Source organism: Pristiophorus japonicus, chromosome 11 (genome assembly GCF_044704955.1).
Source record: "Pristiophorus japonicus isolate sPriJap1 chromosome 11, sPriJap1.hap1, whole genome shotgun sequence".
NCBI classification, from domain to species: domain Eukaryota; kingdom Metazoa; phylum Chordata; class Chondrichthyes; family Pristiophoridae; genus Pristiophorus; species Pristiophorus japonicus.
This window is the reverse complement of record NC_091987.1, coordinates 192,529,003-192,555,116: the sequence shown is the minus strand read 5'-3', so window position 1 is coordinate 192,555,116 and position 26,114 is coordinate 192,529,003.

The window sequence follows — 26,114 nt, the reverse complement described above, 5'->3', positions numbered from 1 at the left end:
TGTCTGTCTGTGTGTGTGTCTCTCACTGTCAGTGTCTGTGTTTCTGACAGCGAGGGGAGGGGGAGAAGGGGAGGGAGAGAAGGGGGGTGGGGGAGAGGGGGAGAAGGGGGGAGGGAGGGAGGGAAGGAGAGAGGAGGGAGGGAGGGAGGGAAGGAGAGGGGGGTGGGGGGAAGGCAGAGAAATAGGCTGAACGGCCGGGCCCAAGACTTCGTGCTGGATTTACAGGTAGGTGGCGTCGGGTCTGGGAGGGGGGGGGGAGAGAGTCGTGGCAATCCGGGGTGGGGAGGAGCAGAGGTCGGGTCGCCGGGGGGGGGGGGGGAGGGCGGTCGGGTGGGAGGAGCCTTATCGACGCAGCCCCAGTGAGGCCATTCGGCCAGGGCTAGGGGCTGCGTGCTTCGGGCCCCTCCCATAGTTTTGGGCGCCTGGAGCTACTGCACATGCACGCCCACTGTAGCGCGCATGTGCAGAGGTCCCGGCACTGTTTCAGCGCAGGGACCTGGCTCCGCCCCCGCTCGTGCTGCGCCGCGCCCAGCTCCAGAGGGCTTACAGGGCACCGGACAATAAGTTTTTTTTAGGCGCACTTTCTGACGCAAAAAACGGGCGTCCAGGTCCCGGCGCGGCCCGAAACTTGGGCCCATAGTCTCCCCACAGCCCAGTGCCACTCGTAAGTTGCGCCTCTTTAAACTCAGTACGCACCAGTTGGTTTTCATCATCTTCAACTTTTTGGACTTGGAGCTCCAACTAAGCCAATTCTAGGTCTGGTGCCACTAGTGGTTTCGTTGTTGCAGTTGGCCGCACAGCGTCATCTTGGCCTTCGTCGTGATCTTGAGTTTTTAGTTGGAAAAAATGATCTAGTTTAAGCAGGTTAGCTACTTCTTGTCTCTTTTGCTCCTCGCATAGCTGGTGCTCCTTCCTTTTTTTGTCCACCGATTTGTGTGTAGAATGCATCTCTAGAAAAAGAACATGCGCCTGAGCCCTCGCGGCTTTGCTCCGCTCTTGCTATGTCACTTATGTCAATACTGTTTACCCTTACCCTTAATCCGACCCCACTCTAGGCTTGGGCCCCGGGCAACTACTTCATCTGCGCCCCGCCCCCTTAATCCGTCCCTGTCAGCAAGTAAAAGAGTCAGACTTCATTTCGTAAAAGTTGTGGTCTGCTTATGGAAACTGTTTTCTGGCTGTTCTCAAGACAAGGTGTTGGGAAAAAGTCTATGTTTAATTCATCATAAGTACATGCAGAAGTATATTAATTCTATTTGATAATAACTTTAAAATATTGATTGCTATTATTTTGAAGAAACCTATCTTAAAGTATTTAAATTGTGACTAATGTAGTGCATGATGCATTGCAGGCTGTTTTTCAAAAGTATCTTGTGTTCAGGTATTCTCAGTTAAGTGGCTCCACATTATTTTGACAATCAAAGCATGCGATTGCTCATTGTTATGTTAAAAACCTAATAACAATCTTTTACTGGCAGTGCATGTTGCAATTTGCAGAATCAGCTGTCTGTAATGTTCAATGGTGCTTATTCTTTCATAAATGCATTATAAAACTTTTTGTTAGCATTTTGTGATTGTCTGCACACACAACATAGCACCCCGGGTAGATAAGAATTGATCAAACAAAAATAACAATGCACAATTTTTTAATACACAACTACAGAATATGACGGGAGTTGCCAAAGGTGAACTTTAATGATGGCTCTCTGCAGTACTGATGCTTGTTTTGTTATTTTAAAATATATATTTGCATTTTTAAAGTGCTTTTCAGTATATTTTCAAAATGTTTTGCATCATGAATTATTTTTGGTCAACAGTGACTAATATGTGGCTGCCATCAGCATTCCACAAATAACCATAGTTTTTTACGCAGTGAGTTATTATGATCTGGAATGCACTGTCTGACAGGGTCGAGCAGGCAGATTCAATAGTAACTTTATTCACTTTTCTGTAGCCAGCAGAATAGGTGAGATATTGAACAGTTTAATACAAAACCAGAGGTTTGGAAACAGTTCCTAAGGGGTTAATTGAACAAAATAGTCAGGTAGGTCCCTTTGAATTCTTACAGAACTTGAGATTAAGCATTTCTCAAGAAGAAAATAAACAATCGCTTTCCTCAGCAGGATACAATCTTAGTATGAGTTACGTAAGTGTAAGCTTAGGCGTCTAATACCACCATGTGGCCTGGTGAGCTGACACAAAATATCCCTTTAATACAGTCCCTTTTAAAGAACACGCAATATTTTTGAAAGTTAGCTGAAATATGCTAATATTTTTCAACCTATAAGCACAAAGGCATGTTTATTGCATGGGTGCTCGATGAAGAGTAAATGTATGTTGTTTCTTTCTGACAGTTTCAATCCATAATAAACATTAGAGATACCCAAAGTATCTCTAACTTCATCAGCCTTCTTCCCGCAGCCCATCCCAATAAATACATTTGCACATCACCATACATTGGGCTAGAAATTCGTTTTTTTATCATAGCGGTATTTTTTTGTCATTTTTCGCCAAAGACACCGCTAATCACACCGCCATTTTTTAAAGGCCTATGTTTCGGCACAAAATGCGCCCAGCGGTAACAATTGCCGTTGCATGAGGATTTGTGGCGGAAACCGCGGTCCTCGTCAACTTTAGTCCAAGGCTAATTACCGCTGAGAGAGAGGCCTTGAGAGGGGGGGGAAAACAAAAAAAAAAAGGAAAAAACAAAAAATAAAGAAATCTCAAAACATTCACAAGACACTTAACTATTGAATTGCTGAAAAAGAATTAAAAAATAAAAACTTTAACTTACCTTTTTTGCAAGTTTTCATACGTACCGCTGTTCTTGGGGCTGCAACGCAGATTTTTCTTGGGCGTTTTTTTTGCCCAGAATACGGGTGCGCCAAAAGTCCAAAACTACAGCGATAGTGATACTTGCGCGCCGGTGGTCTGCTTTTCAGCGGTAATTCAAAACTGCCAGCGCTAAACTTCGGCGAAACTATGAGATCACCGTTTTTCGCCAAAAACGGCAAAATATCGCTGAAAAAACGGGCGCAAGGTTAGTGAATTTCCAGCCCTTTGCTTTTTTCAAAGTAATCTTGTGCACTAACCCAGAAATTGCTACAGCATGACCTCCATTTTGAGTGTGGTGTTTTAAAATTATTTTTAAAGCTAAATGAAAACAATATAAACCCAGACCAAAATTCAGTTTTTGGCACAAATGCCATAACTGAGCCAATCTGACACTCAATCTGCATTTTAGCAGTCGTTTTGAGCCAAAGAACAAAGATGCCCAATTATAGTTTGACCAGGAGGTAAAAACAGTTAGCACCTGCAGACTGCAATTAATCAAAAACCACATTGTACGTGACTGTATTGGTCAAATAATGCAATAGCGCCTGTGTAGTGTTGTTTCAAATAAAGAAAGCTATGTGCATTGGTTTTCAAATTACATGTCCATGAAGCTATTTGAATTCCCGCTAAAGAACTGGAAAATCCTTGTTGTGAAATGCTGCTCATTAGAGATTTTCTGCACTGCATAACCTGCAAGACATGACAATTAAGATAGACCAAATATATTCCCATATATATTCACAAAAATACAGCTTTGAGAGTGTAAAAATAAAGCTTTTAGATTGAGAAGAAAAGAGCTTTCATATGAAAATGTAATTAACTTATTGAACTGCTGTACTCTGCTACAAGGGCAATAACTGGCAACTTCAGTAATGGGTTCCAGCATGATAGGAGGATAGTTATTTTCATGTATTTTTCCAATAAACCCCATCACTGCGGGCTGGGATTTTTCTCATGTTGCTCCAGATAATCCCTGTTGTCAGCAAGAGGCGCAAATCATTTAGCTGGTCAGGACATATTTAAATTCAATTGGCGAGCATTCCGCATATTTTGAATTCTGATAGAAAGCTTACTGTTTTAGAAGGGTGGGAAGTTCGGCGGGGCAGCCAAAGAGGGGGGTCTGCATCAGTGGGTAAAAGGGGACGACGGGACTAATTGAGAGAGGAATGGGTGAACGATGGAGAACATTGAAGGTCATTCTGAAGCCGAAAAGTTGCCAAATTAATTCATGCCAGATCTGATGATAGTGATGCTGATTCTGACCGTTTCTTCTCTGTATGGTAGACATGTCCTTGAGTTGTCGCTGAGCTGAAGAATAGCAAAATAGAATTGGGGTCCTAACATTACAATAGAGGCTACATTTTAGAAAGTTCTTAATTGGCTGTAAAGCGCTTTGGCTGCCCTGAGGTCATGAAATGTGCTATATAAATGCAAGTTCTTTCTTTCTAGGACTAGATTGGCATAGCTTAATGAGGTTCCCACCTGTTTTGCACGAGTGTTGGGCTGCCCAAATCAAGGCCTGCTTGAAAATTACAATGGGTAGGCCTTGGGTGAGAAGTCAGCAGTAAGTAACTTTTTGCTATTTTAGTCTTGCTACCACCCATTCACACTGCAAAATGGAGTGGAAGAGAGACTAAAATTGGGCCCTATATAGTATTTTAATGTCTAGTTTTGGCTTGACTGCTGTATTGATAAATCAAGTCACAATCCATAAGTTTGAAACCAGATGTGGTTTAAATAAAAACAAGCACTAATCTCTCCTGAATTTGATAGAATTGTTGCATGGTCATCTCAAATTGGTTTTTGAATTGTAGGGGAGGAACCAAGTTACTTTTAAATAAACACCGATTGTTAATGACAGTCAATTATTTTTGAATCTGTGTGTCAGTTATGAAAATCCAAACAAGCCACAGCTGCTAGTGAAAAGGTATTAAGTCGCTGAATCTACTCATTGAGGGAAGTTAATAGAGAATAGTTGAACTGATTTGGCATCGTCACGGGAATAGAATAAGGTAGACAAGCTACCTCCTTTCATTAGAATAGATTACAGGAACATAAAGGATTATATAAAAGTCATCAAGAAAAGAATTAGCATTAGACTGAGACTCTTACTATTTTCTCCACTCACGAGTTAGGGAATAAATTTTCTAGTGTGAATACATAATTGTATATATCACTTAACTCACTTTAATTCGCTTAATATTCTAAACTTAAAACAATGCCTGAAATGATGCTCTGCTGCTTTCTTAGAGTAGCAAGAGATCCTGTGAATACATAGTATAAATTCCAGCAGCTTAGAAATAAATAACAGATAGATAGGGGTTTCTGTTTAGGTACAAATGGGTAGAGCATGTGCTATGCAGGCTCAGCCTATTTGTACCAGGCATCGCGCCGCCTAACCAGCAGACAATGGGACCGCTGGAAGCCGCTCACAAAACTTTAAATTTTTTTGATGCAGCCAAGAGGAGCAGAAATGCTCCTCCTGCGCGCACAAGAAAACTTTGCCGCTCCCCCCCGCTCCTGTTCCCCGACACCGCCCTCTCTTCCCTCCCTCTCCCTCCCTCTCTCCCCTCCCTCTCCCTCCCTCTCTCCCTCTCCCTCTCCCTCTCCCTCCCCTCTCTCCCTCTCTCCCTCCCTCCCTCCCTCTCTTGCTCAGCGGCACGAATAGCTGCAGAATTCTCCCTGGCTGAAGCACTTTCACACAGGTAGGAAGATGGTTTATTTAATCTTTTCTTGGCTCATAAATGTTTATTCAGGTTGGATTTATTTGTATAATATTTGTAGAAGTATAAATAAGGATTTATTGTCGAATTTAATGAGTTCCCTTCCCCCCCCCCACCTCGTTCTGGACGCCTAATTTGTAACCTGCGCCTGATTTTTTAATGTGTAGAACAGGTTTTTTTCAGTTCTACAAAAATCTTCACTGGCGCCATTCTACTTTAGTTTGGAGTACATTTTCACTGTGGAAACTTTCAAATCAGGCGTCAGTGGCCGGACACGCCCCCTTTTGAAGAAAAAATTCTGTTCTAAACTAGAACTGTTCTACCTGACTAGAACTGCAGAAAAAAAAATGTGGAGAATTGCGATTTCTAAAATAGTCCGTTCTCCACCAGTTGCTCCTAAAAATCAGGCGCGAATCATGTGGAAACTTGGGCCCTTTCTGTCTTAAATTTATTCAATGTCCCAGCTTCCATAGCTCTCTGAGGCAGCGAATTCTACAGATATACAACCCTCTGAGAGAAGAAATTTCTCCTCGTCTCTGTTTTAAATGGGCGGCCCCTTATTCTAAGATCATGCCCTCTAGTTCTAGTCTCCCCCATCAGTGGAAACATCCTCTCTGCATCCACCTTGTCAAGCTCCCTCATAACCTTATACGTTTTGATAAGATCACATAGAAACATAGAAAATAGGTGCAGGAGTAGGCCATTCAGCCCTTCGAGCCTGCACCGCCATTCAATGAGTTCATGGCTGAACATGCAACTTCAGTACCCCATTCCTGCTTTCTCGCCATACCACTTGATCCCCCTAGTAGTAAGGACTACGTCTAACTCCTTTTTGAATATATTTAGTGAATTGGCCTCAACAACTTTCTGTGGTCGAGAATTCCACAGGTTCACCACTCTCTGGATGAAGAAGTTTCTCATCTCGGTCCTAAATGGCTTACCCCTTATACTTAGACTGTGACCCCTGGTTCTGGACTTCCCCAACATTGGGAACATTCTTCCTGTATCTAACCTGTCTAACCCCGTCAGAATTTTAAACGTTTCAATGAGATCCCCTCTCATTCTTCTGAACTCCAGTGACTACAAGCCCAGTTGATCCAGTCTTTCTTGATATGTCAGTCCCGCCATCCCGGGAATCAGTCTGGTGAACCTTCGCTGCACTCCCTCAATAGCAAGAATGTCCTTTGTCAAGTTAGGAGACCAAAACTGTACACAATACTCCAGGTGTGGCCTCACCAAGGCCCTGTACAACTGTAGTAACACATCCCTGCTCCTGTACTCAAATCCCCTCGCTATGAAGGCCAACATGCCATTTGCCTTCTTAACCGCCTGCTGTACCTGCATGCCAACCTTCAATGACTGATGTACCATGACACCCAGGTCTCGTTGCACCTCACCTCTCATTCTTCTGAATTCCAATGAGTAGAGGCCCAACCTACTCAACCTTTCCTTATACATCAACCCCCTCATCCCCAGAATCAACCAAGTGAACCTTCTCTGAACTGCCTCCAAAGCAAGTATATCCTTTTGTAAATATGGAAACCAAAACTGCAGTTCAGTGGTAGCGAAAATGGTGAATCGGCCGCCAATTTTACACTCTACCCGATTTTCTTTTCCACGTCAATAAGAGCAGGCAAGGTCATTTGAATTTGTTTTTTTGTATAAAATCTCAAAAGCAAATTAAATTATCTTCAGCCTTTTCTCGTAAATTTGACACAAAAAATATTATATACTTTATATTTGCAAAAGTTGAGTTAATATAGTCAGAAAGTTATGAGAGGCCAGCAGAATGCGTAGCTGCTGAGTGAGTCGTTTGGCCTGAGCTGGAGTGAGTGGGTGAGTACTAAATTATATTTATTAATTAGTCAGCTGTTAAAGATTGGTGGCTTGACTGATGAACTTAGAAGACAGCTGAGTGAGTAGAGTTTGATCTAAGCTGCAGTTCAGCAGTGAAATATAGTTAACTATTTTCAGTTATTTGAGTTTCTGAGTCCACATCTGCAAGATCCTACAAATCCCCTGGGAGGACAGGCGCGCCAACATTAGCGTCCTCGTCCAAGCCAACATCCCCAGCATCATCATCATAGGCAGTCCCTCGGAATCGAGGAAGACTTGCTTCCACTCTTAACATGGCTGAACAGTCCAAATACGAGAGCCACAGACTCTGTCACAGGTGGGACAGATAGTCGTTGAGGGAAGCGGTGGGTGGGACTGGCTTGCCGCACGCTCTTTCTGCTGCCTGTGATTTCTGCATGCTCTCAGCGTTGAGACTTGAGGTGCTCAGCGCTCTCTCGGATGCACTTCCTCCACTTAGGGCGGTCTTGGGCCAGGGACTCCCAGGTATCAGTGGGGTTGTCGCACTTTATCAGGGAGGCTTTGAGGGTGTCCTTGTAGTATTTCCACTGCCCACCTTTGGCTCGTTTGCCGTGAAGTAGCTCCGAGTAGAGCACTTGCTTTCGGAGTCTCGTGTCTGGCATGCAAACTATGTGGCCTGTCCAGCGGAGCTGATCGAATGTGGTCACTGCTTCAATGCTGGTGATGTTAGCCTGGACAAGGAAGCTGATGTTGGTGTGCCTGTCCTCCCAGGGGATTTGTAGGATCTTGCGGAGACATCGTTGGTGGTATTTCCCCAGAAACTTGAGGTGTCTACTGTACATGGTCCATGTCTCTGAGCCATACAGGAGGGCAGGTATTACTACAGCCCTGTAGACCATGAGCTTGGTGGCAGTTTTGAGGGCGTAGTCTTCAAACACTCTTTTCCTCAGGCGGCCGTAGGCTGCATTGGCACAGTGGAACAGTGTTGGATCTCGTCGTCGATGCCTGCTCTTGTTGATAGGAGGCTCCCGAGATATGGGAAATGGTCCACGGTATCCAGGGCCGTGCCGTGGATCTTGATGACTTGGTGGGGCGGGGGTGGGGGGGGAGTGCTGTGCGGTGAAGACAGGCTGGTGGAGGACCTTTGTCTTACGGATGTTTTGCGTAAGGCACATGCTTTCGTACGGCTCAGTAAATATGTTGACTATGTCCTGGAGTGCAGCATCTGTATGTGCACAGACGCAGGCATCGTCCACGTACTGTAGCTCGACTATAGAGGTTGAGGTGGTCTTGGACCTGGCCTGGAGACGGCGCAGGTTGAACAGGTTCCCAATGGTTCTGTAGTTTAGTTCCACTCCAACAGGGAGCTTGTTGACTGTGAAATGGAGTATGGTAGCGAGAAAGATTGAGAAAAGGGTTGGGGCGATGATGCAGCCCTGTTTGACCCCGGTCCGGACGTGGATTGGGTCTGTGATGGATCTGCATGTCGCGTGAAGCAGGCGGAAGATGGTGACGAACATTTGGGGGCATCCGAAACTGAGGAGGACGCTCCATAGACCCTCGCGGTTGACAGTGTCAAAGGCCTTTGTGAGGTCGAAGAAGGCCATGTATAAGGGCTGGCGCTGTTCCCTGCATTTTTCCTGTAGCCGTCGCGCTGCAAAAATCATGTCCGTTGTGCCCCATCAGGGACGAAATCTGCACTATGACTCCGGGAGGAGCTCCTCGGCAACGGGAAGAAGACGGTTGAGGAGGACTTTAGCGACGACTTTCCCAGTGGCTGATAGCAGGGAGATTCCTCTGTAGTTGCCGCAGTCGGACTTGTCCACTTTTCTAAAGATGGTCACGATCGCTGCATCTCTCAGATCTCTCGGCATGCTCTCCTCCTTCCAGATGAGAGAGACGAGGTTGTGTATTCGCGCCAGAAGTACCTCTCCGCCATACTTCAATGCCTCAGCAGGGATTCCGTCCGCACCTGTAGCCTTGTTACTTTTAAGCTGTCTTACGGCTTTTTCTACCTCATGCAGTGTTGGAGTCTCACTGAGGTGGTGGCGGGTAGCATGCTGCGGGATGGAGTCGAGAACACTTGAGTCAAAGGAAGAGTCTCGATTGAGGAGATCTTCGAGGTGCTCCTTCCAGTGGGCCCTGACTGCCTCGGTATCCTTGATGAGTGTTTCCCCGTTCTTGGCCAGCAGTGGGGTGTTCCGCTGGGACAAGGCAACGTGGCAACACCCTCACTGCAAGCACTGGCACCTGCAAGACGCAAAATGCCCACAGCGCTTCGTCTGCTCTCCAGGCCTCCATAACCAGTGTCTGCAAAGAGACGCTCGGTCACTCGACCAGGAAACACCAGGATTGGTTGATTGAGAATGATCAGTAGATCTAAGAGCTAATAGATTGCAAACGCAGGGCATTTCTGAGCCTTAAGCAATAACCCAACTCCGGAGCAACAAAGCAGCATTATAGACACCTCAAAGCTGAGGTCCAACAAAAAAAACCCCAGCATTGAAGCAGTGAACTCACTTGATCAGCTCCGCTGGACAGGCCACATAGTTCGCATGCCAGACATGAGACTCCCAAAGCAGGTGCTCTACTCGGAGCTCGGAGCTCCTTCACGGCAAACGAGCCAAAGGTGGGCAGCGGAAACGTTACAAGGACACCCTCAAAGCCTCCCTGATAAAGTGCGATAAGGTCCCCACTGACACCTGGGAGTCCCTGGCCAAAGACCGCCCTAAGTGGAGGAAGTGCATCCAGGAGGGCGCTAAGCATCTCGAGTTTCATTTCCGGGAGCATGCAGAAATCAAGCGCAGGCAGCGGAAAGAGCTTGCGGTAAACCAGTCCCACCCACCCCTTCCCTCAACGATTATCTGTCCCACCTGTGACAGAGTCTGTGGCTCTCATATTGGACTGTTCAGCCACCAAAGAACTCACTTCAGGAGTGGAAGCAAATCTTCCTCGATTCCGAGGGATTGCCTATGATGATGAGGAGTGAAAACTAGTGTTGTGCACGATAAGAAAGTTTCTGAAAACCATAAGTATGCAGGTACAAGATGTGCGAAATACTTAGAGATACTCCCTGCTGCAAGTGAGTATACATTATAAGAGATGCTTGTCTCACAGCAGAGAGGAATAGTGAGGAATGGCATCTGCTGGGGGAGGACATGTGCAAGACAGTGCAATAAACCTCCTGTGGATCTAAAGCTGCCTGCTATGTATACAGCACTGAACATGAAGTAAACAAGGATGGTGGCACAAGGAGGGAAATTACAAGCAACATCACATCGTCATGGACCAAATAGTTATCTTAGAGGGATGAGGGAAGAAATCAGTGTTCAGAATGGAAACTGATAATATCGGGGATTCTGCCATTGGAGGGCTAAATAGTGTTTTCCATCAACACAAGGAGTTCTGGGATCTTGTGGGCCAGAGTAAGGGACGTAAGTGGGTAGTCAGTGAAAAAGGAGAGTGAGCAACTGAACCTATGGTTCATATTGGAACCAGTGACAAAGAGAAGAGCAAGAAAAAGGTCTTACAAAGGGAGTTTGAAGAGTTAGATTAACAAGTAGGACCTCTAGGATAGTAATCTCAGGATTACTTCCAGTGGCATACTGTAGGCCAGTTAGAGAGAAGCAGATTAGACATATCAACAGATTGTTTGACAGATGGTGCAGAAGGTAGGGTTTCAGATTTCAAGGGCAGGAAGATAAGTACTGGGCAAGGGAAAGCTCAACAAATGGGATGGGCTTCCCTTAAACAAACTATACCCTGTCCTCGCAGAGAGGGTAAATAGAGTAGTATTGTGGCGTTAAACTAGAACGGCAGGAGGGAGGGAAAAATCATAGCGTACATTGGAGAATCAGTATAGTAAGGAAGCAAAACAGTCTAAGATAGTAACCTCAGCAAGGGAGATATGGAGTGATGTGGCTTAGAGCAATTATGAGAGGAGAAAGATAGTGGGGCAGAAGTTCAGCTCCCCAAAAAGGCCATTTAGCGGCAGAAAGCAGCGGCTGGGCGGCGGAGTTGAGTGGCCGCCGACTTCCGGTCCAATGGCCGCCGCTAGCAAGATTCATCTCGGGGAATTTTTCTGCCGGTCTCCACACCCCGCTGCTGCCGACCGTCCTAAGTGCGTTATCAAAGAGCGCACCTCCAGTACACCTCCCGCGAAATTTAGTGCGAAAAATCCTAAATCTGCAGTGCGGTGCCCCTGATAGCTTTTTCTGTCGATGCACCTTGTATTATGTGTGTGAGCCACGGCAGCTCGGCGGCCCTTCAAGGGGAGGATGCACTGCTGGCCATGTTTTTTTTTGCCGGCTGATTTCCAGATCGGCCAGCCAAATATGCCCCCCGGGTTCAGCCAGGCCGTCAACAGGCAGCCTGGCACCCCCTCTTGGGTGCCTAAGCCACTGGCCCGGCCAAAACCCTCCCTGGTGCCCCAGTGGACCATCAGATGTTTCTGAATGCCGAAGGCTCTCCCCTTTTAAGTGAAGGGGAGAGTGTGGCGATGCACACATGTCATGACATTATCTCCGCTCCACTGCTGACTGACAGCGGTGGAGACTCCGTCCCATCTCCACTTCCGCTCCTCTGAAATACTTATCGACCCACTTCCGCCCCCATTATGACCGACTTCTGGTCTGCTGGGGAAAAACCATGCCAAAGACCTGAATTTCGCGAAAGAGTCAACCTCATCCCAAGCGGCGGAAAGAACACATTAGGAGTGGAAGGTACGACTCGTTTCGGGCGAAGGTAAATTTTGGCCCCAGTGAATGATAGAATAAAAAGGGTAAAAGGGTATTGTCAAGCATAAATGTGTCAGTGTTGCATTGTTCATATGAGAATGTGCAAAGCATTAGAAATAAAGTTAGGCAACTAGAGGCAGTAATTAGAATAAATAATATGATGTGAGCTTGACAGAAATTTGGCTAAAGTTAGGACAACATTTCTAGTTAAAAGAATTCAGGAGAGATAAAGAAAAAAAGGTAAGGGGTGATCTCATTAATTAAAGACATAATTACAGCTATGTGGTGCTCAGATAGAGGGTTGGGTTAAAAAATAATAAAGGAGATGTCACCATATTAGAAGTGCATTATAGACCAGAATATTGGGGAAGAAATAGCAAAAGAGTAGGCAATTTTGAGAGGCTGGCAATTGTAACCGGATTGTAGTAATGGAGGACTTTAATTATCCTAAGATAGACTGAGGTAAGACAGAATTTTGTGTCAAATTGGGGAATGCATCCAAGACCATTTCCTTAATTAGTATATTGCATCCCCAGGCAGAAAGAATAGAGTGCCAAACCTGGTTCTGGTAACTAAGCAGGATACAGGACATCATGACTATAAACTAAATTAGGTTCACATTGAAAATAGGTAAAGAAAAATAGTTCAAGATAAAGATGTTGGAATTAAAAGTTAGATAATTTAAGTGGGATAAAAGAGGACATAGTCCACAATTATTGGTTGGAAAAAAATGGAAGATCAAACAGCACACTAGCAGTAGGAGATATTTAAATAGCAGATGCAGTTCAATTAGGGGTGCATCAAAGCATCAAATAGAGAGGTGAGACCAGAAATAACTATGCAGGAATTAGAAAAGTGAGTACCATTAAAATGTTAAAAGTGGAGGTTAGAAAACTGAAAATGTAAAAGATTCACAGTTAACATAAAGGGGAATAACAATTAAATGAATAGTTAAATAACTTTGGAACAAAAGGGTAAATTTTGCACTTGAGAGTAAGAAAATTGTAGAAATGCTTTAGCATTTTGCATCATTTTTTATAGAGGACGGTTAAGTTCGGACTGTAGCAGTACCTGAGAAAGATGTGGAGAAGCTGCAGCTGGAGAGAAGTACAGTATTCAGAATCATGGAAGTTTATGGCACAGAAGGAGGCCATTTGGCTGAATGGGTCTGTGCCGACCAAAAAAGAGCTATCCCGTTTAATCCCACTTTCCAGATCTTGGTCTGTAGCTGTGTAGGTTACGACACTTCAAGACACATCTGAAAGATACAATTAAAAACTTATTGGCCCCAAGTTTCCACATGATTTGCTCCTGATTTTTAGGAGCAACTGGTGTAGAACGGAGTATCTTAGAAATCGTAATTCTCGTCATTTAGTTTGCTCCAGTTCTAGTCAGTTAGAACAGTTTCACTTTGGAACAGAATTTTTTTTTCAAAAGGGGGCGTGTCCGGCCACTTACACCTGTTTTCAAAGTTTCGTCAGTGAAAACTTACTCCAAACTAACTTAGAATGGAGTAAGTGAAGATTTTTGTACACTCGAAAAAACCTTGTTTACACTTTAGAAAATCAGGCGTAGGTTACAAATCAGGCATAGGGAATGGGGGGGGGAGGGTTTAAAGGGAAGTTTACAAACATTAAACACTTCAGTTTTACAAATAAAGAGCCATCATCAATAATAAATGATAAATACATGAATAAATCAACCAATAAATCAATCAAAAAAAATTAATAAGAAATAATTTTTTTTTAAACAAATAAATACATAAAACACTTACCGACTGCAGCACTGGGAGCCCTCCAACAGCGTGCTGGGATGCCCCTCCCCAGAGTGTCTCTGTCAGTGTCTCTATCTCTCTGTCTGTCTGTGTGTCTCTCTCATTCTCTGTCTGTCAGTGTCTGTGTTTCTGACAGTGAGGGGAGGGGGAGGAGGCGGGTAGAGGGAGAGAGGGGGGGAGCAGGGGGAGGGGGGGGGGGAGAGAAAGGAGATGGGGAGAGAAAGGAGATGGGAGGAAGGAGATGGGGGGAAAGGAGGGGGAGGGAGGCTGAACGGGCCGGGCCCGAGACTTCGGACAGGGCCCGTCCCCAGCACCAGATTTACAGATTTACAGGTAGGTGGCGTTGGGTCGGGTCGGGGGGAGCGCAGGTCGGGGGGGGGAGGTCGGTTCGGTTCGGGTCGGGGGGAGGGAGGGAGAGGGAGGTCAGGTCGGATCCAGTCCGGGGGGGGGGGAGAGAGAGGGAGTCGGGTCGGGTCCGGAGGCGGGGGGTGGGAGGAGCGGGGGTCGGGTCGGTGTCGGGTCCGGGGGGTGGGGGGAAGGAGCGGGAGTCGGGTCGGTGTCAGGTCTGGTCAGGGGGCGGGGGGGGGGGAGCGGGGGTCGGGTCAGGAGGAAGCAGGAGCTGGCCTTGGGAGGAGCCTTATTCACGCAGCCCCAGTGAGGCCATTCGGCCAGGGCTAGGGGCTGCGTGCTTCGGGCCCCTCCCACACAGTTTTGGGCGCATGTGCAGAGGTCCCGGCACTGTTTTCGGCGCAGGGACCTGGCTCCGCCCCCTACAGCTCCTGCTGCGCTGCGCCGAGGACCAGAAGTCCTGCAGGGAGCTGGAGAATCTGGAGGCTTTTTTTAGGCGCACTTTGTGGCGCGAAAAACGGGCGTCCAGGTCGGGACTGCGCTGTTCTAGGCGTGGCTCGAAACTTGGGCCCATTGAGACTAGGGTAATTTGTCAGGATCCAGTCAGCACACAATCTTGCTTGCAGTGAGTTACACCAGAAAATCGGGACAACAATGATGTAACCTTATCTCAGTTGATGTGTTTGCTGCTTATCTCAGTAAGTGTGAAGTTGTAATGAGCAAGTTGTGTTTGACTAATTTATTTAATTTAATTTTGACAACTGCAGCAGCCAGTTTATAACAGCAAAGTCCCATAAACAAGCAGTGAGATAGTTAATCTGTTTTTGTGGCATTGTTTGAGGGATAAATGATGGCCAGTACACTCCCCTGCACTACTTCAAATAATGCCATACAATCTTTTGCATCCATCTAACTAGTCAGATGGGACTTTATAGAATCATAACAGCACAGAAGAAGGCTATTCGGCCCGTCAAGCCCATGCTGGCTCTCTGCAAGAGCACTTCAGCTCGTCCCACTCCCCCACCCTTTCCCCGTAGCTCTGCCAATTTTTTTCTTTTAGGTACTTATTCAATTCCCTTTTGAAAGCTATGATTGAATCTGCCTCTGCCACCCTCTCAGGCAGTGCATTCCAGATCCTAACCACGCTGCGTAAAAAAGTTTTTCCTCATGTTGCCTTTAGTCCTTCTGCCAATTACCTTAAATCTATGTTTTCTCGTTCTTGACTCTTCTGCCAATGGGAACATTTTCTCTCTATCTACTCTGTCTAGACCCATCATGATTTTGAACACTTCTATCAAATCTCCTCTCAACCTTCTCTGCTGTAAGGAGAACAAGCCCCAGCTTCTCCAGTCTATCCACGTAACTGAAATCCCTCATCCCTGGAACCATTCTCGTAAATTTTTTCGGCTCCCTCTTTAAGGCCTTCACATCCTTCCTCAAGTGCGGTGCCCAGAATTGGACACAATATTCCAGTTGAGGCCAGACCATTGTTTTATAAAGGTTCATCATAATTTTCTTGCTTTTGTACTCTATGCCTTTATTTATGAAGCCCACGATCCTGTATGCTTTTTTGACTGCTTTCTGAATATGTCCTGTCACCTTCAGCGACTTGTGCATGTATACCCACAGGTCTCTCTGTTCATGCACCCGCTTTAGAATTGTACCCTTTAGTTTATATTGTCTTAACTGAAAGATGGCACGTCCAATAATGCTCATTATCTTAGTACTGTATTGAAGTGTTAGCCTAGATTATGTGAACATAAGAACATTAAGGCAGAGATAGACAGATTTTTGAGAGATAAGGGAATAAAGGATTATGGGGAGCGGGCAGGGAAGTGGAGCTGAATCCATGATCAGATCAGCCATGGTCTTATTAAATAGCGGAGCAGGCTCGAGGTGCCAAATGGCCTACTCCTACTCCTATTTCTTATGTTCTTATGGGAGATTTGAATTGTGGACAATATAAAGCTCCCATGATTGTAACAAAAGATGCTTTGACACAATGTTGGAACAATACCAACAGTATTGTGTTTTATGACTGTTGGCACATCTATTCTGTAGTTCTGTTAATAGTGTTGCTGAATACACATGCGAAGAATCTACCTTCACGACTTCCTATTTCCTTATGTAAACACAAGTTCAAAACAGATGAGATGAATTGACTAATTTAATATGAGGGGATGTTATGAAACCATATGGGAAGCTTTTTGAGATAAAAGGCAGCCTAGCTGTGGAGAATATCATGTTCCTGCTTACTTTGTGTAAATATAGATTCTCATTTTGTAACATCCAATTTAAGAATACCGTAGAGTGATGCATTCTCCAGCGAGTGATTTAATAAATTAATGCAATTGATTGTTAAAAGAAATAACATATATTAATGTGAGATTTTTTTTAGTTCATTGTGTAAGCTCTCATGGTGGCTTAGTGTTTGTATGCACTGCCTGATGTGGTACTGAGCCATACAGATAGGAAAGTCTCAAATCCTATCCATGGACTGTGCTAAGTTAGGTGATCTTAGTTCTCCATATTGGGAAGCAGAATGGTTCCAAGCAAGAAAGCCAGGCTACATTTTAATTAAAAAAAAAAAATAGCCCCCAGTTTTCGCTGTATTCAAATAATATTGTAAGCATAGCTTTACTGTTTGTTGTCTAACTAACTCACTTTGTATTTAAACAAGACTAGTAAGACTACATTTAACAGCTTCTGCCACTAACTAGGTTATGGATTCTGATGCAGTAGGGTAGGTTTTGCTGAGCCCTGGTTTTTAAAAGCTTTCCAGTTGAGTGACATTGGACCTGGTGAAGGTCAGCATCCTCTAGGCGATATCTTCTGTACATAGTAACTTGCTAGCCTGTATATTCTATTTGTTTATATTGCATAATTTCACATTTTACTATATACATTTTAAATTTGCTTCAAATATTTTACTAGATTATATCATGTTCATTGGCAAGATGTAATCTTATGTGTAACTTTCCACAGTTCTGAAGCAAAATTAGCTGCCGCGTTTCCTACATTACAACAGTGACTACGCTTCAAAAGTACAGTACTTCATTGGCTGTAAAGTGCTTTGGGAGGTCCTGAGGTTGTGAAAGGCGTTATATAAATACAAGTCTTCTTTCTTTTAGTTACTGCTTGTAACACTTTTATATCTTGCATCTTTGATCAGAATTGTCTTAAATTTATAAATTGTAGCACTATATGTAGAATTGAAAAATGGTCTACAAGTTAGGTAAGTATCTATTCCTACTGCTTGGCTGTAGAATTCACTTTTCTATCAAAGAAAATGAAAAACTATTTAAGTTCTGAAAATATTTATTTGGCAGATTTCCTTTTATAGAAAGAACCTTAATGGTTAAAGGAGTCTGCAAATTGTGATAAAGCTACTGTACCATTGTGCTTTGTGGTTTCATGGTTGCTGTGGAGACCCTTTCAGTATAGCAACCAATTGACTTTCTGAACAGCACATGGGAGAATCATATCCATATGAGAATTCCAGTGCTAATTAGTGTCTGCATAGATATACAGATCCAAAGTTCCAAGCACCTTCGAGGCAAGAACTAAAAGGTGACTGGATTTTGATACATATGAAACTAGGTTTACTTTACACCAGTAAATGTTCTGAAAAACATAATTTATGGAATTAATGAAGTGTTAAAGCAGCAAACTACAGAACAAAATCACAAATGAACGTCTTCCAATTAAATGTGGCAAAATAAATCATATGCACAAGTTTGTGACTATTATATAATGCACCACCACGACTAGAAAGGGCTAGGCTATATAGTCATAGGTTTGTGTTATCAGCAATTGTGATTTTCCACTTCTGTTCTCCTCATTCAGTATCTGTTACAGCCATGATAAATTGATTTAAGTTCTTTGTTTAATAGGTATTAATCTTGTATTTTATACCTAAGTTGCAGACAGCACAGGATGAAATACTTTTGACTAGCTTCAAGGGAAAGTGCAGCTGAAATGATGGCTTAGAAATTGGCAGGTCGGCACAAATTGGCAGGCAGGCAATAATTCCTGTGCCGAAACAGTTAGACCCAAGGTACACCTGATGTTGAGCCTCATTTAAACATGACCGACAAGCTTCGGGTGCAGTCTGGGCACCCCAGGCAGCTCACTGGCAAAGTGACATTGGATTTTGGGCCGCTGCATGGCTGGCAGTCCCCTCATGCAGGGTACTGGGGGAAAGCGATTGGGGAGTGAGGGGGGGTAAGCGATCGATCGAGATCGGGGGGGGAAGCAATTGATCAGGATGGGGAGCGATCCGGAGGGTGGGGAGCGATCCAGAGGCTGAGGAGTGATCGGGAGGGAAGGGGGCGATCCGAGAGAGGGGTGAGGTGATCAGAAGAGAGGGGATGCGATCCGATGGGGGTGGGGGAGGCAATTGACGGGGATGGGCTGAGCGGGAGCCATCAATGGTCTTCTGCAATGGAGCCGGGAGGAATACAGCTACATATCCTGGCTCCACATTCAGCTGGTATTATCCAACAAATATAATTTTTTGGTAGCGGTCTCCAATGGTCCCTTTAAGGACCACTGGCTAGGCCACATATACACCACACTTTGAGAAGGGTGCCACAAACAAGCATTAGGCCCCCTATTTGCATATGCAAAGTTATAATGTCTGTTTCAGGCTCGGGCCCTAGGGGCCTCTTTCTGCCTTTACCAAAATGACAAGCAGAGCATTTCCGGTGCTGAATGTGTGTGTGCATTCGTACGGGATGCTTTTGACCCTTATTTTATGTATATAAAACAGGACGGCGTCAATCAATTTCTAGGCCCATGCCTTGAGTGATGCCATGAAGCACTGCATTCTTAGCAGGTATTTTTGTACCCAGTTGGAAGATGCTGGACTGGGAATAATAATAGTGTCCAACTTTGGATCCAGGATTTCAGTTTTGGAATCTTTCCAAATCTAAATATTAAAATTTGCCAACTTTTAATTGTGCTATTTCATTTCAATCTCCAACTGATCAGCCATCAGAATCCAAATAAATCCAAGTGAATCAGATTGGATGTCTGATAAGCTACCTCTAGGATGTTTAAGAACTCTCATGAACCGTTAATCACACATCTGAGACACCAGGGGCAAAACTGCCCCTTTTTTACTTAAAGCCAGCGCCCTGTGCCGCCATCTTAACTGGTTTGCCGACTCTCAGGTCAGCACCAGTATGGCGGCCCTAGCGTTGCTGCCATCGTGCAGTGTGGCACTCCGTTTTGGGTGCCTGGCTGCAGGCACGGTCCCACACTGCCCTGGTGGCCTAGTGGAGGCCATCAGAGGCCTTTCAGAGTGCGCAGCGGCCTTCCCCTTCCTTCAGCAGCGCTCTTCAAGCTGCATGCTCATTGACATGTTTTGGGAGGCAAGCTGGCTATTAGCATTGGAATGTCAGAGCTCTTCAAATGTCAGCACTTCATCAACCTACAGGAAAAAGAAGCTCAGAAGGCCAAGGCAAGCAACTGGTGAAGGTCCCCCGCCCATTCTGAAGCCCAACCCATTTTGAGAAATGGCCCTGCAATTAGTTGGCCTGGACTCAGTGGAGCAAAATAGAGAGTGTCATGTAGGAATGCATCTTGTAACTCCAAGCTCCTACCTATTGTTGCTGCTTTTTTACATCTGCTTAATCTTTAATACTCTCAGACAGTCGTCAACACAAATTTAGCATGAACCACACAAAGCACAGCATGTATTGGAAAGTAATGTTACAAGTAGTGTGTTGTTGATGTCATTGTAGTGCTTATTCCTCCTGCATTTCCACAGGGGTCTCTAAGGAATGCCAGCTGTAAAATCAGAGGATGCTGAGCCTACTGCCTACAGCACATTTATCACAAGTATTAGCACAGGAATATCCACTCTGGGGATTCAGATTTAGACTTTGAGGAAAGAGCACAAGGTGAAGCGCACAGTATGAGTGAGGGAGAAGCAAGTGCAAGTTGCAGCTGAGGAGCAGGAATGAGTTGGTCAGAGGGCCAGCTCAAGGCCACCTTCTGTTGCTGAGTTCTGGCAGGTGGCCTGCAGTCATATCCAAGTGGTTTGCCCTGAAGGAGAAGATACAGTTCCATGGGTGGCATGGGGCTGTGAGGGTTCTAGATATTCAGTCCTCTGCCTTCTGCACCGATGCACTAAAACAAATGGTACCAATTATGCTCAATGCGGAAAACCACCTGGCATTTGCCCCATTCCTATGTTTTAATTATTGTTTGATATGGGAGTAAACAGTGAATGGTATTAAGTAAAAATTAGCAGAGTGCAGCATTAGTGGAGCAAATAGTGTTGAATACAGATCTCAAGTGATGTTAATAAGTTTACTAGTGCAGAAAAAAAGATAATTTGAATTTGATGTTAATAAGTTTACTAGTGCAGAAAAAAAGATAATTTGAATTTGATAATATCACCCCACTAAGGGCCATCATTGGTCTGCATATTCTTTGGCAGTACTATTTACTGCTGTTTATGCAACTTGCCATGTTCTCTATCGGGTTTAATGCCTATGATAGTAGATGCTGTCTGAATATTCTAGCTCCTGTTACTATTGTAGAAGGAAAAGTGAACCTCTGGCAGAAGGTATGAAGAAAGCTATTTAATGTGTAAGGTCTTAGCCATTTGTTAATGTCTAGTTTCAACTGTTTACACTCCCACAGTTTAGTACTGTAATGATTTCCTACTGGACATACAAACTGATACAGGGTACTTGAAAATCCAGTTGCAATAAATAAAATGATTCAGTTTATATGCAAAATAAAGAAATATTTAGGAGGGAAAAATTCAGTAGGAAAGCAAAAGAGAGTCAATTGTTCAGTTACATGAGTGATTTTAAACCATGGAACAATAACCTGAAATATTTTATACTTTATGCAGGTGAAATGTTTCCTATTGATAATGCTAATGAAAAAGTTGTCATGAATGCAAAGTACGATTTTCTATTATATTTGTGGTAGCTTTTCAGATAAAATTATCAACCTGAGGAATTATACCATAACATTTTTTAAGAAGGCTATTGTACAACATTTAAAAAAAAATCCTAAATCTGACTTTTATTGTAAACTTTGATCTCCATCTTTCTCATATGATATTTTTATGCCATATATATTTTTAAACTCTTCAATTGTATGGTCAGAGTTCAAAATTCAATGGCAAGATTTCATTTTTTTGAATCTAATGAGCAGTTTATCTGTTGACAGGTGTTATTACAGGTTAAGGTATGTAGCACTGTAATAGTAATTCATTATTAAGAAGATCAATGTGAAAATACAGAATAGTGTTATTATAAATATTAGAAATCAAATTAAGAAAAAAAAATTCAAAAGAATTTAATTTAATTTGGGGCTAAAAAGGAAACTTGACTCTTCATGTTTGTTCTTAATTGGGATAACCTGCACATAATTTGCTGCAATGCCTGCAGATTTAGGTAACCTAAAACCAAAATCAGTTTTAGTTGCTTGATAATACATTATCTGCAGGCTTCATGCATTATATCTGATAAAGTAGGTCACCACTGTTAGACCAATAAGTATTTCTCTAACAAATTATTGTAAACTCTAAAAATATTTTTAAATGATGGTACAGTTTCAGCATCACATTAATTCATATAATATGATAAAATCTTGTGTCATTATATAACATTCTTGCGGCTAGAATTTGGCCAGGATAATGCATGTTTTAATGCATTTTTTCACGTTAAAAGTGTTTCTTTGTCATTAAAAGAATTTAACGACATTTTGCTAATTTGACCAGTGGTATAACGGCATTAAAAAATAAGTAACAATGTGAATTTGGCCAATAACAACATTTTTAAGGACCGTGATAAATACCGCACAAAAAAAGCTTGTCTACCTGGTCGAGTCGGATCAAAATCGTCGATAACGGCGCCATTTTAGAAAACGGAGCTGCAGTTCAATGTATGAAAGCTTTTGGAGGGAAGGCTGAGTTTGACAGATTGAGCTTTTTGTGAGTTTTTACTTCATTTTTGTTGTGTATGCAATAACTGTTAGACTGAGTACTGTTTAACTCCGAGAGATATAACCTTGGCTCTGCTTTATTAAGGCCCAAAGTGACTAATATACAAAATGGCTGGCCTTTTATACTTGGGCTGCACACACGTGCGTGCAGCCCAGTGGCCTCCAACAGTGATGCCATCTAGCGGCTAGTGATCCCAAAAGTACAACATGACAGTTTTTAAGGACATTTAGGACATTTAAAGATATTGAAAAGAATGGGGCCTATTCTATCTGTGCCATATTTGCTGACTGTTTATGCTATCCAGCAGAGCTAGAAGAAGGCTTGTTCGACAGCATTATCAAAGAGGCTGCAGACTTATGGAGTGGAGGCCTTACCACCAATGAGTTTACAGGGAGAAGCACTCCTACCTGCACCTGTCTGAGGCACAGTGCATTAGAAGGCTGCGCTTTCAAAAAGAGGTGGTCACAGAGATATGCCAGCTCATAAAGGCAGACAAGCATGAGGAGGACTGCACTGACTGTCGAGGTCAAGGTGACTGTGGCACTTGCCTTCTATGCCTCCGGCTCCTTTCAAGCATTAGCAGGGGACATATGCTCCATCTCACAGTACGCTACACATCGCTGAATTTGCCAGGTGACTGCTGCACTGCATGCAGGAAGGACTTCATAAACTTCCCAATGACCAGGGAGGCACAGAATAAGAGGGCTATCGGCTTTGTATGATTTGCTGACTTCCCCAAGGTACAGGCTGCCATTGACTGTACGCACATAACCCTGCGAGCACCTTTTGAGGATCCGGAGGTTTACCGAAACCGAAAGGGATTTCACTCGCTGAACGTACAGATCGTCTGCGACCATACTCAGTGTATCATGGCAGTAAATGCAAAATTTCCAGGGACCATCCATGATTCTTTCATCTTGCGTGAGAGCACTGTCTCACAGTTGTTTGAGAGTCAGTCAGAAGGCCAGAGCTAGATGCTGGGGGACAAAGGTTACGGGTTTGCGACCTGGCTCATGACGCCCCCCCCCCACCCCCTCTGCAAATAGCAGACAGAAGGTGAGCGTCGCTACAATACCAGCCATATAGCCACACCCAACATTGTCGAGAAGACAATTGGAGTGCTAAAGCAGCGCTTCCAATGCCTGGACCACTCTGGAGGCTCCCTGCAATACTCCCCTGAACAGCTCGCTGAGTTCACTGTGGTGTGCTGCATGTTACACAACTTAGCCATCATGAGGAAACAGGATTTGCCACTGGAGATTGCAGATCCACCTCAGGAGAGGGGGGTGGGGAGGGCAGGGGGCAGGGGAGAGGAGGAGGAGGAAGACGAGGAACCTATGCCACCACTACCACCCCAGGACGACAGGGGAGGAGGCCTCGTGGACCTAATGCCATTGCAAGAGCCTTGCGTCAGCAGCTGATACTTCACAGCTTTGCATGAAGGCTGAACGGCACATTTCATCATTGACTGGCCACCATGTATCCCACCATGTTGACTATTTCCCCCTGTTATTCTGCGAACGAGACACTGCATAAGTTTGGTTTAGCTGAAAAAATAATTTGAAATTCACAGCCTACTTCTGCCCTGGGTGAGCTTTGCTGCGACTCACTAGGACCTGCGACCTCGGGTGTTGTGTAACCAGGGAATGTCCTGGTTCCCCCACCCCTCCGTACTGCTGGCTGCAGATGAAGCCCTTTGTGCCTGCATGCCCTCCTCCACACTCAACAATAACACCTCCCGCACCCCCCCCACTCCACCGTATCCATTTGTTCCTCCTCCTCCTCCTGTGGAGGTATGTCAGGATGGTTGAGGTCAGTGTCCTCCAATGCCGCTTCTGGCGAGCTGGCGGAGTCTTCTCCATTATTGGATATTTCTGAATCATCTGCAAAATATAAAAGTACAGATGACTAGTTAGCAGCAGGGGAGGGAACACGGTGACATGAGTAGGCTCACATTGCGCAGGCTCATTTGAAGGACCACGACAAGTGACAGTACATTGCATAAACCGAAGCCTAGCCCACACAGTACTTAACATTGAGCCTCTGGATTTTGCAGGACTTACTGTCACTCGACCGCAAGCTCAGCATCCGCACGGGTGGTCAATCTCTGCGACGCACCAATCCGACCTGCCACACGACTTTCCAGATGAGTGAGTGGCACCAGTGTTACCGGACCAACACCAGTTTTCCGCTGCTTTTGCCGGTTATGGGGCAACTTTTTCTGCAAAGATGGCAATAGAAATTTTAAAGAGAGGAGCCTTCTGCTGTTGTGGCACAAACAGATAGTCATCAAAGCACTTATACTATACTGTGTGCATTTAATCAAGTGACCTGTTTAATGTTCCTTTACTTGCATGTTGTTCATCACGAAAACATCGAAGTGCAGTACAGAAAAAAAGCAGTCTTTATAATGTGTGACGATCCTAGCAATACCAAGGTGTGTCACATTTACAATTTAAGTAATTGGAGTGCATAAATAAAAATATTACTTACTCTGGCTGTCCTGCAAAGGTCATGCCACCTCTTCCTGCACGGGTGATGGGTCCTCATGACGGAGTCCACAGAGGAAACCTGCTCAGCCAAGCGTTTCCATGCTTCTGCCATTGCAGATGGGTGCAGTTTCCCTTTACCCTTCTTTCCAATCTGTTCCCATCTTCTCTCTATAGCACCTACCAGGGCCTCATTTGAGTCCTGGGTAAACTTCCTAGCTCTCTTCCTTCCCAAATCATGCTGCATTTTTGTTCCTGCAGCACCTGTGTTACATAACAACATAAGAACTTAAGAACATAAGAAGTAGGAACAGGAGTAGGCCATCTAGCCCCTCGAGCCTGCTCCGCCATTCAACAAGATCATGGCCGATCTGGCCGTGGACTCAGCTCCACTTACCCGCCCGCTCCCCGTAACCCTTAATTCCCTTATTGGTTAAAAATCTATCTATCTGTAATTTGAATACATTCAATGAGCTAGCCTCAACTGCTTCCTTGGGCAGAGAATTCCACAGATTCACAACCCTCTGGGAGAAGAAATTCCTTCTCAACTTGGTTTTAAATTGGCTCCCCCATATTTTGAGGCTGTGGCCCCCTAGTTCTAGTCTCCCCGACCAGTGGAAACAACCTCTCTGCTCGATCTTGTCTATCCCTTTCGTTATTTTAAATGTTTCTATAAGATCACCCCTCATCCTTCTGAACTCCAACGAGTAAAGACCCAGTCTACTCAATCTATCATCATAAGGTAACCCCCTCATCTCCGGAATCAGCCTAGTGAATCATCTCTGTACCCCCTCCAAAGCTAGTATATCCTTCCTTAAGTAAGGTGACCAAAACTGCACGCAGTACTCCAGGTGCGGCCTCATAAATACCCTATACAGTTGCAGCAGGACCTCCCTACTTTTGTACTCTCCCTCTCGCAATGAAGGCAAACATTCCATTCACCTTCCTGATTACCTGTTGCACCTGCAAACTAACTTTTTGGGATTCATGCACAAGGACCCCCAGGTCCCTCTGCACCGCAGCATGTTGTAATTTCTCCCCATTCAAATAGCATTCCCTTTTACTGTTTTTTTTCCCAAGGTGGATGACCTCACATTTTCCGACATGTATTCCATCTGCCAAACCTTAGCTCATTCGCTTAACCTATCTAAATCTCTTTGAAAAGTATGGAGAATTTTCCTGGAACTTTAAATCTCCTTTCAAAATGGCTGATTCAGACCTGGAAGTGTACTGCACGTGCGTGGGTGCACCCATCACGTGAAAAATGGGCGAAATTTTTTTTCCACGCATGCGCAGAACGGACATTTTTTTAATCGGGGAAAAGTTCATTTTTGTCGTTAAAAACAGTGCTTCTTCAAAACGTTACAAAACTTTGGCCAATTTTTACGCATTTATTATTTGCCGTTATTTCGGCGGGGGAAA